This window comes from Onthophagus taurus, chromosome 6 (genome assembly GCF_036711975.1).
Source record: "Onthophagus taurus isolate NC chromosome 6, IU_Otau_3.0, whole genome shotgun sequence".
In the NCBI taxonomy this organism is placed as follows: Eukaryota; Metazoa; Arthropoda; class Insecta; order Coleoptera; family Scarabaeidae; genus Onthophagus; species Onthophagus taurus.
In genome coordinates, this window is record NC_091971.1 from 27,650,437 (window position 1) to 27,664,317 (window position 13,881).

Here is a 13,881-nt window from a genome sequence, read left to right on the forward strand (position 1 = left end):
AGATGCATATAACTACAAATTATAACCTCTATAGTGCAACAGTGCCAGACAGATTTGTGGACTTTGGTGGTAATTTTTATATATTAGCGGTAAGTATATTACAAAAATAAAAATACGTTATGTAATGTGGGTTCCCTATCAGCGAATAAAAGCAAAAGTTTTTGTTTGAATAGAAAATATACCATCGAAAATTCAAAAAACGGCTTTGTTCCTTCTATGGAACAATGGTCACCAACTTGAAATATTTTCCTAAGAGAATATCTTCCTTCTTTTCAGATAAAATGTGGCCAAAACGGGGGGAAATCCCCAGTGATAGTGAAGACGAGAATCTGGATGATTCTGAGGATGAATTCATCCCTGAAGATTTACCCGACAATAGCGATGATTCGTCAAGTGATGAAAGTGACGAAGAGAAAGAGTCGCGTACAACTTGCACTTCAAATCAAAGTAAAAAGAAGAAGTTATACAAATGGACCAAAGTGAACCCAAACGAAACTCCATTATCTAGACCGCAATTTACTGTTCCCCCAAAGATGATGAGCCAGAAATTGGAAGGCCTATACATTATTTCAAACTGTTTATGGATGACGCGTTATTGGATCTGATTGCAGAACAAAGTAATTTATATGCCACCCAAATGGATGTTAGTAAATCTCTTCAACTAACACGTTCAGAGCTTGAAATCTTTATAGGCACTGTGATTTACATGTCAGTATTTAGTCTTCCACGTAGCAAGCTCTTCTGGAAAACTTCTTGTAGGGTTCCATAGGTGGCGGATTCTATGTCAGGAAAGAGATGGGAACTCATAAAGAGACATTTGCATTTCAATAATAATGACAATATTCTCACAGATCGGAATAGTACCAACTACGATAACCTGTTCAAAATTAGACCAGTCGTGAACAGGTTGCAAGAAGCATTCAAAAATCAAGACAAACCCCAGAAACTTTGCGTTGATGAGCAGATTGTGCCATATAAAGGAAAATCATCCCTGAAACAATACAATCCCAATAAACCAAACAAATGGGGCTACAAGATCTTTGTCTTGTGCGACGATAAAGGTTTGATACACAATTTTGAAATTCACACCGGTAAAATTGAACCTGCCCCAGGAAAGGAAGATATTGGAGCAAGTGGAAACATTGTTTTACGCCTCGCAGGTTCAATACCAACACATCATAATTATTCATTATATTTTGATAATTGGTTTTCTTCAATCAAACTTATGACAATTCTTCATGAAGATGGAATATATGCATTGGGAACAATAAGAAGAGATAGGATACCAGGACTGAAACTGCCCACAGAAAAGGAACTCAAACGACGTGGTAGAGGTGCGTACGACGAATTCAGAACATCAGTTGGAAATGGAATAGAACTACGAGTGGTACAATGGTTTGATAATAAAAGCGTTCGTGTTACTAGTACACTTTGTGGAGCCCAATCCGTAGATATTGTCCACAGATTCATAATAATCATGCCGTAAATGACGTTCAAAAATTCCATTATTTGTTATCAACTTTAACGGGTGAAGTTCGACAAGTAATTGCGAATTTAGAAATTACCAATACAAACTATGATGTTGCGTGGGATTTAGTTTGCAGTCGATATAACAACCCTCGAATATTAGTGCAAAATCATATTAAGGCACTTTTTAAAATTGAAAGAATTACTTCCGTTAACTCGAATGTAATACGCACTTTAATTGATTACATTCGCAAACATTTACGTGCATTAACATTAATTGTATATTTAGTTTCCACTAAATTGGATTTCGAATCAAACCGTGAATGGGAACATCAAAAAATACAGATTGATAAACCCACATTAGACGATTTATTGGATTGCTTAAAAGGTAGAGCTGATTTATTAGAATCACTTGAAGATAAAGGGGCGTCTAAATCGTTAGTTAAACATCAGTCAGCTACTAAAGCTAGATCATTTGTAGTTTCAAGGCAGATAGATGCAATAAAATGTGTTTTGTGCAAGGCCGAACATAATCTTCAACATTGCCCTGAATTTCTTCAACTTAACATACAAAAACGTATAGAGCAAGTAAAAAAATTGAAACTTTGTATGAATTGTCTTCGATTGGGTCACTTTATTAATCAATGTAGGTCGGGTCTATGTAAACAATGTAAATCTAAACACCACACCCTTCTGCATATCACATATAATCGTTCAGATTCGCAACAATCACCAACAACACAATTACAAACTCTCACATCTAGTTCATTAACAACTGTACAAACTTTATTATCAACTGTCACTTTACATGCATTTGATCGGCGAAATAAAAAACACACATTCCGTGCACTACTAGATCCAGGTAGTCAAAGTAGCTTCATAACGACAGATCTTCGCGAAAGGTTGCATCTCCCTGAAACAAAAACAAATATCAGCGTTACGGGAATAATTCAATCTGAATCTACAATTTCTAGTTCATGTTTGCTAAAAATACATTCGCATTGTACTAATTTTTCACTTCAAGTTACGTGTCTTGTCCTTCCAGTAATTACTAGTAATTTGCCTCAGTTCGCTATCGATGTTAATTCGTTAAAGATTCCTGCTCACCTACGCTTAGCTGATCCTGAGTTTTATGACCCAAATAGTATTGATATGTTACTAGGCGCAGATTACTTTTGGGAATTCGCGTTTTTGGGAAGTTGAGTCGGTGAACGTACCCATTTCGCTATCGAAATCTGACGCGTTCTGTGAGAAACATTTTCAAGAAACGACCTCGCGAACGGATGACGGCCGATTCATAGTTACAATTCCAATCGATGGAGAACTTCATCAATTGGGCGAGTCGTACCACAATGCCAAAACACGCTTACTAAGTATGGAGCGTAAATTCAAGCGATTACCAGAATTCGGTAATAAATATCGCGAATTCATGCGAGAATACTCTGAATTAGGCCATATGCGTAGGGTAGTATCACCGCAGGAATCAGATAAAAATAATTACTATATACCCCACCACGGTGTTATAAACGAAAAAAGCGCAACCACAAAGTTACGAGTAGTGTTTGACGCGTCGTGCCCTACATCCACCGGTTATTCTTTTAACGATCTGCAGGTTGTGGGTCCTACTATCCAACCAGATCTATTTAGCGCTCTAGTCCGGTACAGACAATATAGCATAGTTGTAGTATCAGATATTCAAAAAATGTATCGTGCATGCCTCGTTAACACGGAACAATTAAGGTTCCAACGTATTCTATGGCGCGATTCCAAAAATCTTCCAATAGAGGTTTACGAGTTAACCACTATTACCTACGGTACAGCATCAGCAAGTTACCTAGCAACTCGCTGTTTAAAGTAGTTAGGTTTAGAAAGCTCCGATCCAGTGATTGCTAACGTTATTAAGAATCTATAAATAAATAAAACAAAGAAAAACTTCTTACTTGCTTAGTTTAATTAAATTTACTGTCGTACCGGTTTCGGGAACATTATCCCATCATCAGCGACAAGCTATATATTATAAAAATACAAAAAAACACACATTAAAATATTGCAGGCATATAAATATTTAATAACTTACAGTCAAAAGAAGCGTACGATAATTCGGAAAAGCACAAACATTAAAAAAGTATACATATCAAACGTGAAGCGTTAGGATATGTGATAAGACAAATGAATTAAAAAATTTTTTTGCAAATGTTCGGACGTTATATAATATGGTGGAGCGAAAACTCAGAAACGAGTTACGCTTGGAAGAGATGAGATGCGACTGATCAACTGTTGGGAGAACGAAGAAAACGGGGGGGTGTGAAAAGAAAAGAGCCTGATTTTTATATAATAAATCAAAATATTAAAATAAACCAAAATAAACTAAATAAAATTTATTATTAAACCACCATAAATGGGTTTCTAACAATCCCGCAATATTACGTTGTGTATCAGATAGTAGAGCGGAAGATATAATAGACATGGGACGTAGAGAAAATACGCGTACGTTAGGTCTGATGTGGGATCCTCAGAAAGATGTCTTTAAATTTAACATTAGCAAAAACACAACTATGGCACGGGTTACCAAACGATCTATTCTTTCTGAGATAGCTCAAATCTTCGTTCCGTTAGGGTTATTGAGTCCTGTTATCATAAGGGCCAAAATTATCCTTCAACACATTTGGCAGGAGGGATTGGATTGGGATGTTTCACTTCCAAATCAAATTTACACACGTTGGTGTGAATTTCGTGACATGTTAGTTCTATTAAATTCCATTGAAATTCCACGTCATATTTCGTTAAAAAATGCGAATGAATTTGAACTACATGGATTTTCAGATGCATCAATTAAAGCATACGGAGCTTGTGTTTACTTACGAGCTACTAATTCTTATAATGATTGTTCGGTTCAATTAGTATGCGCAAAATCCAGAGTGGCTCCAATAAAACCTACTACGGTTCCGCGATTAGAACTGCTTGGTGCTTTGTTACTTACCGATCTTGTTAATAAAGTTAGAACAGCTTTAAATCTAGAAATTAAAAGAGTAGTATACTGGACGGACTCTAGTGTTCTGATAGGATGGCTAGAAACTGCTCCTAGTAAATTACATACATTCGTAGGAAATCGCATTGCGCGAATTCTTGACTTATCGAGAGCGTCTGATTGGCGGTACGTTTCAACCGAGCACAACCCCGCAGACCCCGTTTCACGCGTATAGACTCGGGAGCCCTCGCGGATTTAACAATATATTGGTGTGGTCCTGTATGGTTAAAGCAAGATGAGTCGTTATGGCCACGTAGAACGTTTCGTTCTGAAAGTTTACCGGAAATAAAGGTTAACGTTCTAAAAGCTACTATAATTGAAGAATGCGTTATTCCGTTCACGCGCTTTTCGACCCTATTTCGGCTACAACGTGTAATAGCATATTGTCTACGGTTCATTAATAATTGTTCAAATAAATCTGATAAACGAACGGGTTCTTTAAAATGTTCGGAATTGAATGAAGCGCAAATTTACATAATCAAATGTAGTCAACGAGACTCATTTCAGGATGAAATCAATCATTTGAGTGGCAACGGCAGTTTGCCGCAGAAAAACGAACTAACTAAATTAAACGTATTTCTTGATCACACTGGTATTATGCGCGTAGGCGGTCGATTACGCAATTCGTCTTATAACGTTGATAAAAAGCACCCGATGCTACTTCATAGTAAACACGTGTTAACGCGGTTGATCTTCGAACACGAACACGTACAACTTTTTCATGCAGGTCCGCAACATTTACTAGCTTCAATACGGGATCGGTATTGGCCGATTGGGGGGAGAAATCTTGCCAAAAAGGTAATCTTTAATTGCATGCGTTGTTTTCGAGTAAAACCGCGGGTGTCGCAGCCTATTATGGGCGATTTACCATCGCAACGTGTTACTCCAGCACCTCCGTTCAGTACCACCGGCGTCGATTACGCTGGCCCGTTTCTTTTGAAAGATCGGAAAGGTCGCGGTTCTAAAACATCAAAATGCTATATTTGTCTATTTGTATGCTTTATAACACGTGCTATACACCTTGAATTGGTGTCGGATTTGACTTCTGAATGTTTTATTGCAGCACTGCGGCGTTTTGTTGGTCGCCGTGGAAAGCCGTCTCAGATTTTTTCGGATAACGGTACCAATTTCGTCGGCGCGAATCGCGAGCTTCACGAGTTAGGAACGTTCCTACAAGGTTCCAATCAATTAACCGATGTGATTGAGAATGAGTCGATTAATTGGTCATTCATTCCCCCTAATTCGCCTCATTTCGGCGGTTTATGGGAGGCAGGCGTTAAAACAACCAAATATCATTTAAAGCGGGTCGTTGGCAATGCAATACTTACCTTTGAACAATGTTATACGCTGTTGATTCATATTGAAGCTATCCTAAATTCTCGCCCTTTGTCACCCTTGTCCACGGATCCCAATGATTTAACACCCTTAACTCCTGCGCATTTCTTAATTGGGAGAACGCTTTCGGCCCCACCAGATCCAAGCCTGGATCACGTCAAGTTAAATCGGCTGTCCCACTATCAATATACGCAACGAATTCAGCAAGACTTTTGGAAGCGTTGGTCAAAGGAATACATTTCGGAACTCCAACGCCGTTCCAAGTGGTCAACTAAAACAGAGAATCTTAAAATTGATGAATTGGTTGTAGTAAAGGATGACAACTTACCAACATTGAAGTGGTTATATGGTCGCGTTATCGCTCTACACCCTGGATCCGATGGTATTGCAAGAGTTGCTACCGTACGCACCACCAACGGGATTATCAAGCGACCAACCAATAAACTTTGCCCGCTTCCAATGACAAATTAGTACTAATTTTGATATTATTTACTTTTTTGTTATTGTTACCTTAGGTGATTGTCTATTAGATATAGACAATCAAATAATTTGTTATAATATGTTTTCTTTAGCGCTCCCCCCTCCCATATGCTCACTAATTTTTTTTTGAAAGGCAGTCCTTTCAAGGCGGGGGGCATGTTGTAATTTGTATCTTTTTTATACACATTTTTGCTTTTTTTATTTGTATTTAAATTAGTTTTTCGATTTGTCAAGAATCATAGCAATAAGAGGTTTTTGTTTTGTTTTCGTTGTTGTTGACAACAAGCGCGTCACTAATAAATAAGATTTTTGTAAGAGCGTCGTTTTGAGTCGTGTCGTACCTTCGTTATAATTAATAAATAATTCGTTACAACAAAAGGCAGCAAATCGTTATTCGTTACGAAGAAGTGTTAACCAGCGCTATAACATACGTTATATTATTCAACAATGTCTGTCAGGCAAGAATCCTAATTCAAAAAAAAGAGGTAGGCCAAGCTCAGCTTCTTTAGAAAACGAGTATGCAGCTAAAAAGAAGAAGGGTCCCACAAAACCCATACCACAATTTGATGTTAGAACTGATCAAGTTTCTCATTTTCCGGTGCACAAGGAAACAAGACAGCGATGCAAAAAACCGGGATGTGGTTTAAAAACTTTCCTATTTTGTGCAAAGTGCAATGTTTATCTCTGCATTACGAAAGAAACTGTTTTCTTGCTTTTCATTATTAAATTTTTTTTATCATCGTTTGTGACCCCTTGTTCCTATTTAGGAACAAACTGATATTTTTTGAAAAATTGAAATAAATTTGGTTTTGAATACAGAAATACACTTCTTGTATTATTTACAACTCGTTTATACAATAAAAGTATTTTTTTAAATTCGTTACCTAAATTAGGACATTAAGAGGCTATGCCGATAATTATAAATTTTGATAGCTTCGTTATTCGGCATCTGCGTTCCTGGATAAGGTCTCATTACGTTGGGCATTAAGGGAAATGCCTCATCTCCAACAATTACGTGTGGCAGAACCGTATTTGTCTCAGGTAGTTTTTTATCTGGTGGGAGATGTAATTGGTGCGACATCAGTGTTTTTCCTAGTTGCGAAGAACGAAAGATACCTCCATCACTATTGCGCCCATACGCCCCAACATCTACAGTGATGAAACGGTAGTCAGCATCCACTAATGCAAGTAGAACAATGCTAAATTCCTTTTTATAATTATAAAAATGAGATCCTGTATTCGGTGGCTTTTCGAAAACAACGTGTTTGCCATCAATGGCACCCACGCAGTTTGGTACCAAATTAAGAAATCCGAATCTTTGTAACAATGCAAAGCGAGTAGCGCCAGCAGAGTTGATGGTCCATAAAAGACGAGCAAAAAAATTCTATAACAAAGTACAAGAAGTTCAACAGTTGTGTAAAAATGATCCTCAAGTCGCTGGAATCGCATTTGACTTCATGTAGAATTTGCCACTTCCTAATATATTTGTTCAAGAAATTTTCTATTATAGGCAGCTGTGGGTATACCTATTTGAGATTCACAATCTTAAGAACAATACTGGTTTTTTCTATACTTACCATGAAGGGCAAGCAAAAAAGCCACCAGATGAAGTCTATACTTTTTTATATGATTACATACAAAGTCAAATCCCGCTAGATGTTAAAGTTTTGCACATTTTTTCGGACGGGTGTCCTGGCCAGAATCGGAATAATACATTATTTACCAGTTCGAGGACATTCTTTTCTCCCTTGTGATAGGGACTTTGGTACACTAAAGAAATTAGTTACGAAGCATGACAGTTTATGTTCCAGAAGAATATCAGAACATGATATTGAAATGCAGAATCAGTAGAACATTTCAGTTAAAAAGAATCACTTATCACGATATTAGCAATTACAAAGACTGGTGGGCCAAATATTATAAGAAGACTTGCAGGTCTGTTGAAACGAAAACTAAAGAATTGTTTAGCGTTTCTAAATACCGTCATTTTATTTTTGATGCTAACACTGAAGGCTTTGCAATTGTCTCCCAGTTTATTGATGGGGCGTTTTTCTCAACATTTAGACTGATAAAACCTAACGTTATTCCACAACTTCCGAATAGTACAGCCTATTCTGAAGCAATACCTCTAAATGAAAAGAAAGTTAAGGACCTGAGGAATGTCTAGCAATACTCCATAAGTGAAGATTTGGAGTGTTACTACCACATATTGTTTTGGAAAGTTACAAGTACTGAAATCACAGAATAAAGTTTTTTTATCAAATGTATGATATTTATTTTTACAATACAATCGCGTATTTCTAATAGTTAAGTCAAAATTTCACCAATCAGATACCATTATGTTATTTTATGATACCGATTTGGAATAATTGTCAAAACATTCGCAACCTCTAAACAATTACCCAAAATAATCTAAGCATTTGTGATATTACGAGTGATAATTTTAAATATAAATAAAAAAATCGAAACAAAAACATGTAAACATTGAAATGAGTGGAAAAAGGGTCCAACGTTTATAAAAGATTTTTTCTAAACGGCCCTCTTTAGTAAAAATGTTGATTTTGTTTCACTACAAAACATTTCTATGGAACGAAATAAACAATTTATCCGTGAAACAACAAAAATAATAATAATAAAAAAGAACATTTTTGACATTTAAATGTCAGTGTTTTTTTTCTTACTATAATTATTGTTTCATTTAAAATTTATAGACCTTTATTCAATTAATTTGGAAAACAATAATAATAGTAAGAAAAACAATGACATTTAAATGTCAGAAATATTTCCGAAAAAAATTGCAAAGCCTACTAAGATTTTAACTAAGATTTTTTTATTAAAAATTCATTGCAACTATCGATTAACAACCCTACAGCTTAACAGTTAGTGTTTGCTTAATTAATTTTTTTCTCAGAAATTATTAAACGTTCGAAGAACATCAGAGCTTCCGGGATATCTCCGAAGGTTTGCGCTGGTTCACCTCGATGACGTGATAGTGTACAGCGACTCGTGGGAAGATCATCTCAAACACCTACACCTTGTGTTCGAAAGGCTTCGCTTGCACGGGTTGCGGTTGTCGCCAGAAAAATGTGAACTGGGCGCGACAACCATCGACTACTTGGGTCACCGAATTACGCCAGGCGGAGTTGAGCCCCTGCCAACGCACATCAACGCCCTCTGCAACGCCACGAGCCCGACCAACAAGAAGCAGCTTTGTTCTTTCTTGGGCCTGTGTAACTGGCTCCGCGGTTTTGTGCCTCGTTGTGCCGAGGTGTTGACGCCACTCACCAACCTTTTGCGCGGGCAAAACAAATTTAAATGGAATTCGGACGCAGAAGAAGCCTTCCGTCGGATCAAACAGCTACTGAATCATCCACTGCAACTGCGACGCCCCAACTTCGACCAACCATTTGTATTGCAAACAGATGCCAGTGGGAAGGGTATTGCTGCGGTACTGTATCAGGATCCCGGAAGAAGATAGTCGCATTTGCCTGCGCTAAGCTGTCTCCTGCCGAACAACGGTACCACGCCAATGAGCAGGAATGCCTGGCGGTCATATGGGCGGTGCGTTACTTCCGTCCTTACTTGGAAGATCGTCGATTCACCTTGCGTACCGACAGTAAGACTCTGTTATGGCTGGACACAATGAAAGATAGGAACGCCAAGCTAACGCGATGGGCACTCCTCCTGCAGGAATTCAAATTTACGGTGGAACACGTTCCGGGAACACAGAACGACATCCCGGACTTCCTCTCACGACAGCCAGTTCACGAATCGACTATACCATTGCTTACCGAACAAAAATCGACAGATAGACGAAGCCACCATATTGCGTGCCTAGAAGTACCAGGGTTGGCCGACGACGTGAAGGAAAGCCAACGCCGATACCCTCATGCCCAGAATCTCATTCAGACCCTGAACACGATCAACCAGGCGGGTCCTGTTAATCCCGGCGAAGCTAGGATCGTCGACCAATACTCCGTCTACGAGGGATTACTATGGAGACGACATCCAAACGGCAATCGGCTGATTGTACCGCAGGACATGCACGCACAAGTTCTGCATGCCTACCATGACGCTTCCCTCGCGGGACACCCTGGGGCCGAAGAAACAACGAGGGTCATTCTGAAGAAGTATTGGTGGCTCGGGCTGGAAGAGCAAGTGAAAGATCTCGTCCGAAGTTGCTGGACTTGCGCTTCCCTTAAACGAGACCCTCTGCAGGAACGGGCCCCGTTGCGGCCCAGGACACCAACCCAGCCCAGGGAAGTGATCGCCGTCGATCTCATGGGTCCCTATATCAAAACTAGGAACAACAACAGGTTCGTTTTCGTTGTCACTGACCTATTCAGCCGGTGGGTTGAAGCCTTCCCAGCCACCACCAGCGGCCCCGGAAGATTCGTCGACATCTTGGAGAGCGAGGTGTTTCCGCGGTACGGGTATCCGCGAGCCATCCTGTCCGAATACGGACCGCAATTCACCTGCATCTCGACTGGGACTCCGCCTTGCGCCGTTGGGGTTGCCTACATTGGACCACCCGCATTTACCATCCCCAAACCAACCCAACTGAGAGGCGAATCCAGGAGATAAAAAAATGCGTCCGGATACAGCTGGGAGGGCGAAACCCGACAACATGGGATCGTCACATTAACCGGGCTTTATTTAACATTCGCTCAAGGCGTCATGCGGCCACCAAAGAAACTCCTGCCGCTTTGCTGCTAGGCTACGAGTTGCTACGTCCAGGGGAATGGTTGGTAGAAGCACCCGGCATAAACCAACAACCAGAACTCGAGCGCCCCAGAGAAGAAGACAAATCAGGCAGGCTCACATGATCGGACTCAGCGCTGATTGGACCCCCGCACTTCGACCAATCAAAACGCTGGAAATTTCCACTGACTTAGTATTTAAGGGGGTGAAATTGCCAGCTGCCGGCAGTTACCACCTACGTTCTATTATAAGCTGTATTATTGTAAATAAACAGTTTAAAGCCACATTGCGTTTTATACACCCACTACCCCATCGTAACAATTGGCTTGAAAAAAGCTTTAGAATAGTTTTATCTATCTAACTGAAATTTTTCCCTGTATTTATCATCTTCATAAAAGAAATCTAGGCATAAATTGAACGGGGATGGTTAAGTTTAGGAATATAGAAGGGAATGTTGAAAGAACAAATAAGCTAGCAACGTGCTCCCTATTATGAGCTAAACTTATTCCCCAAATTTCATTTTCCTGGTGTATACAGCCTGTTTCAGAGTAATCGCCTTATTTTTTTTTAGCCACACTATGGGTGATACTTTCAAAATATTTGGCAGGTATATGTTTTAGGACATTCTCTACATGATGTTGATACCTGATTTTCAATTGGACGAATTATTTCAAAATGGCGACCTTCAACTTTTTTTTTTAATTCGCGACGGTAATGAAAGCTCTAACAGTATCCGATGTTGTAATGAGATTTTAGTAACATTTTATGGAACCAGTTCAAGTTGATGACATTGGGTCATTAATTTTTCTAATTAATACAATTGTCAATGTGACAATTTTTGTCTGTGGCTGTTTAAACACGTTCTTAGTATCGAATACAAGATCCACAATGATGAGGACATTGAACACTGAACAATTTCTCTTATTTTGGGAGCTCTACATGAAACATTTTTTCAGGTGAATACATTTTGTGTTTTGACAGTTTCTAATTGTCAATTCTATTTTCAAGTGTTACGTCGTTACCAACTGCTGCATACCTATTTCCCTACATTGTCAAAATTTATTTTATTTTTGTTAAAAAAAAAGGATAAAAACGCAATTTACAAAAAATAGGATAAAAAACACGTTTCATAAAACTTAAAGCACTCATTCATTAAAAAACTCATGGCTTCGCCACTCGTTTTTCAACTTAAATTCGTGCATTTCAAACGTATTTTACGAAACTTGTTTTTTAATACACTATTTTATTATTGAGACTCTAAAAACATTCTTTTTACGATAGTATTTCGTTTTTCTTAAAAATTTATTTGTTTTCCCATTAAAAAGCAACTAACATTTTAATCTAGTAGCGCATGAATGTTTTACTCGATGTTATTTTTGTAGCCGTTGACACAAAAGAAACAATTAAACTTTATTTTGTAATAAACATCTACTTTTTGAAACTTAAAATTAAAAATTTACATCAAATAAAAATTAGGTATTTACAAAAAATGGTCGAAATGTTTTCCTTCTTTTTCAATACATAAATTGAAACGTCGTTCAATGGATTCAATAGACTGACAGCATTGGTTGAACTTTTGAAGAACTATCTACCGTCCTCACACAAATTGAGGCGGTATTAAATTCTCGACCGCTATCACCAATTCCTTCCGATCCCAATTATTTACAACCGCTTACCCCGGCGCACTTTCTGGTTTTAGGCCCCTTGAATGAGACCGTTCCAGATCCAGATCTTACATCAATACCTTTGAATAGATTGGATAGGTGGCAGCTACTGCACAAAATGTGTAAGGATTTTTGGTGTCGTTGGAAGAGCGAATAATCCGAACAAAACATAGACGATTGCAGCGCCCCGTTGTTAAACTATGTCCGTTACCGATCAACCGATAACATAGATCGTTAACAAATTTATTTTGTATTGTATTTTCGAAATTTATTATGAATGCTCACTTGTTAATATTGATTTTTTATTGTTATATTTATTTCTGCGTTCTTTACATTTGTTAATCAATTAAAAAAAAAACTTTTTTTTGGGGTGGAGAATGTTTAGGCAACCCATATAACAACTTTTGTAACTATGACAATTTATTGATTTCATTCAGTTATTTTTAATAAACAGTAGCCATTTTCTGTTCGTTAACTAAAACAAAGTGTTTTCTTCTCGATCCACTGCAGAACCCAATTTGCAGAACAATTCAAGTAAGAATTTTCCTATTTCTTTTTTGAACCATCACCCACATATATTCCCAACATTTGTCGCGCGAACAGTAGACATGGCTCAATTAAGGTACAATTAGAATTCGCGACCTTTGTGAAATCGGAGACGGTGCGAGATGAGGGTGGTGAGGATGTTGATAATCGCTAGGCGATCAAATTAAATAATAATCACTTCCCAAACTATTTCGCACACAAGTGATAAATCCTCCAAATAAGGAAAATGGCAATTTCCAACCAAATAATTTTAAAATTACCAAAATGGCTATCACCAAAAATTTCCGAAGCTCACAGGTGTGGCACGTATCAAAGCTGGTTTTAAAGAGAGCAAGAATCGTCTCTGAAGACTTGTAAAAATACTCTCGTTGTACAAAAAAAAAATGAACGTGCGCATAAACAAAATTTGAATTAGAGAAATAAAAAGAAAATAGGAAACAGAATTGAAATTAGAAATAAGAGGAATATAAAAATGGAAAATTAAGGAAGTTCTAGAAGTACGCTGCTAAAAAAAATACAAACAAATAAATGTATTAATAAACAATAAAAATAAATAAACATATTACGTTACGCGTATTATGCAACCCAAAATCTTCCTTTTTTGACAACACAAAACAAATTTACACCAAAACAATACATTAAAGACATTAGTATTAAAAA

At 37.9% G+C, this 13,881-nt stretch overlaps 1 long non-coding RNA gene across 1 annotated transcript; it reads right to left on the reverse strand.

The window, feature by feature from the left end:
• Nucleotides 1-1,813: 1,813 nt before the first annotated feature.
• Nucleotides 1,814-8,942, reverse strand: LOC139430218 (uncharacterized). The gene is made up of 3 exons (XR_011640675.1): nt 6,159-8,942; nt 5,824-6,101; nt 1,814-2,380 (listed from the first exon to the last, which is right to left on the reverse strand). It is a non-coding gene; the product is annotated as an uncharacterized lncRNA (long non-coding RNA).
• Between the last annotated feature and the right edge of the window lie 4,939 nt (nt 8,943-13,881).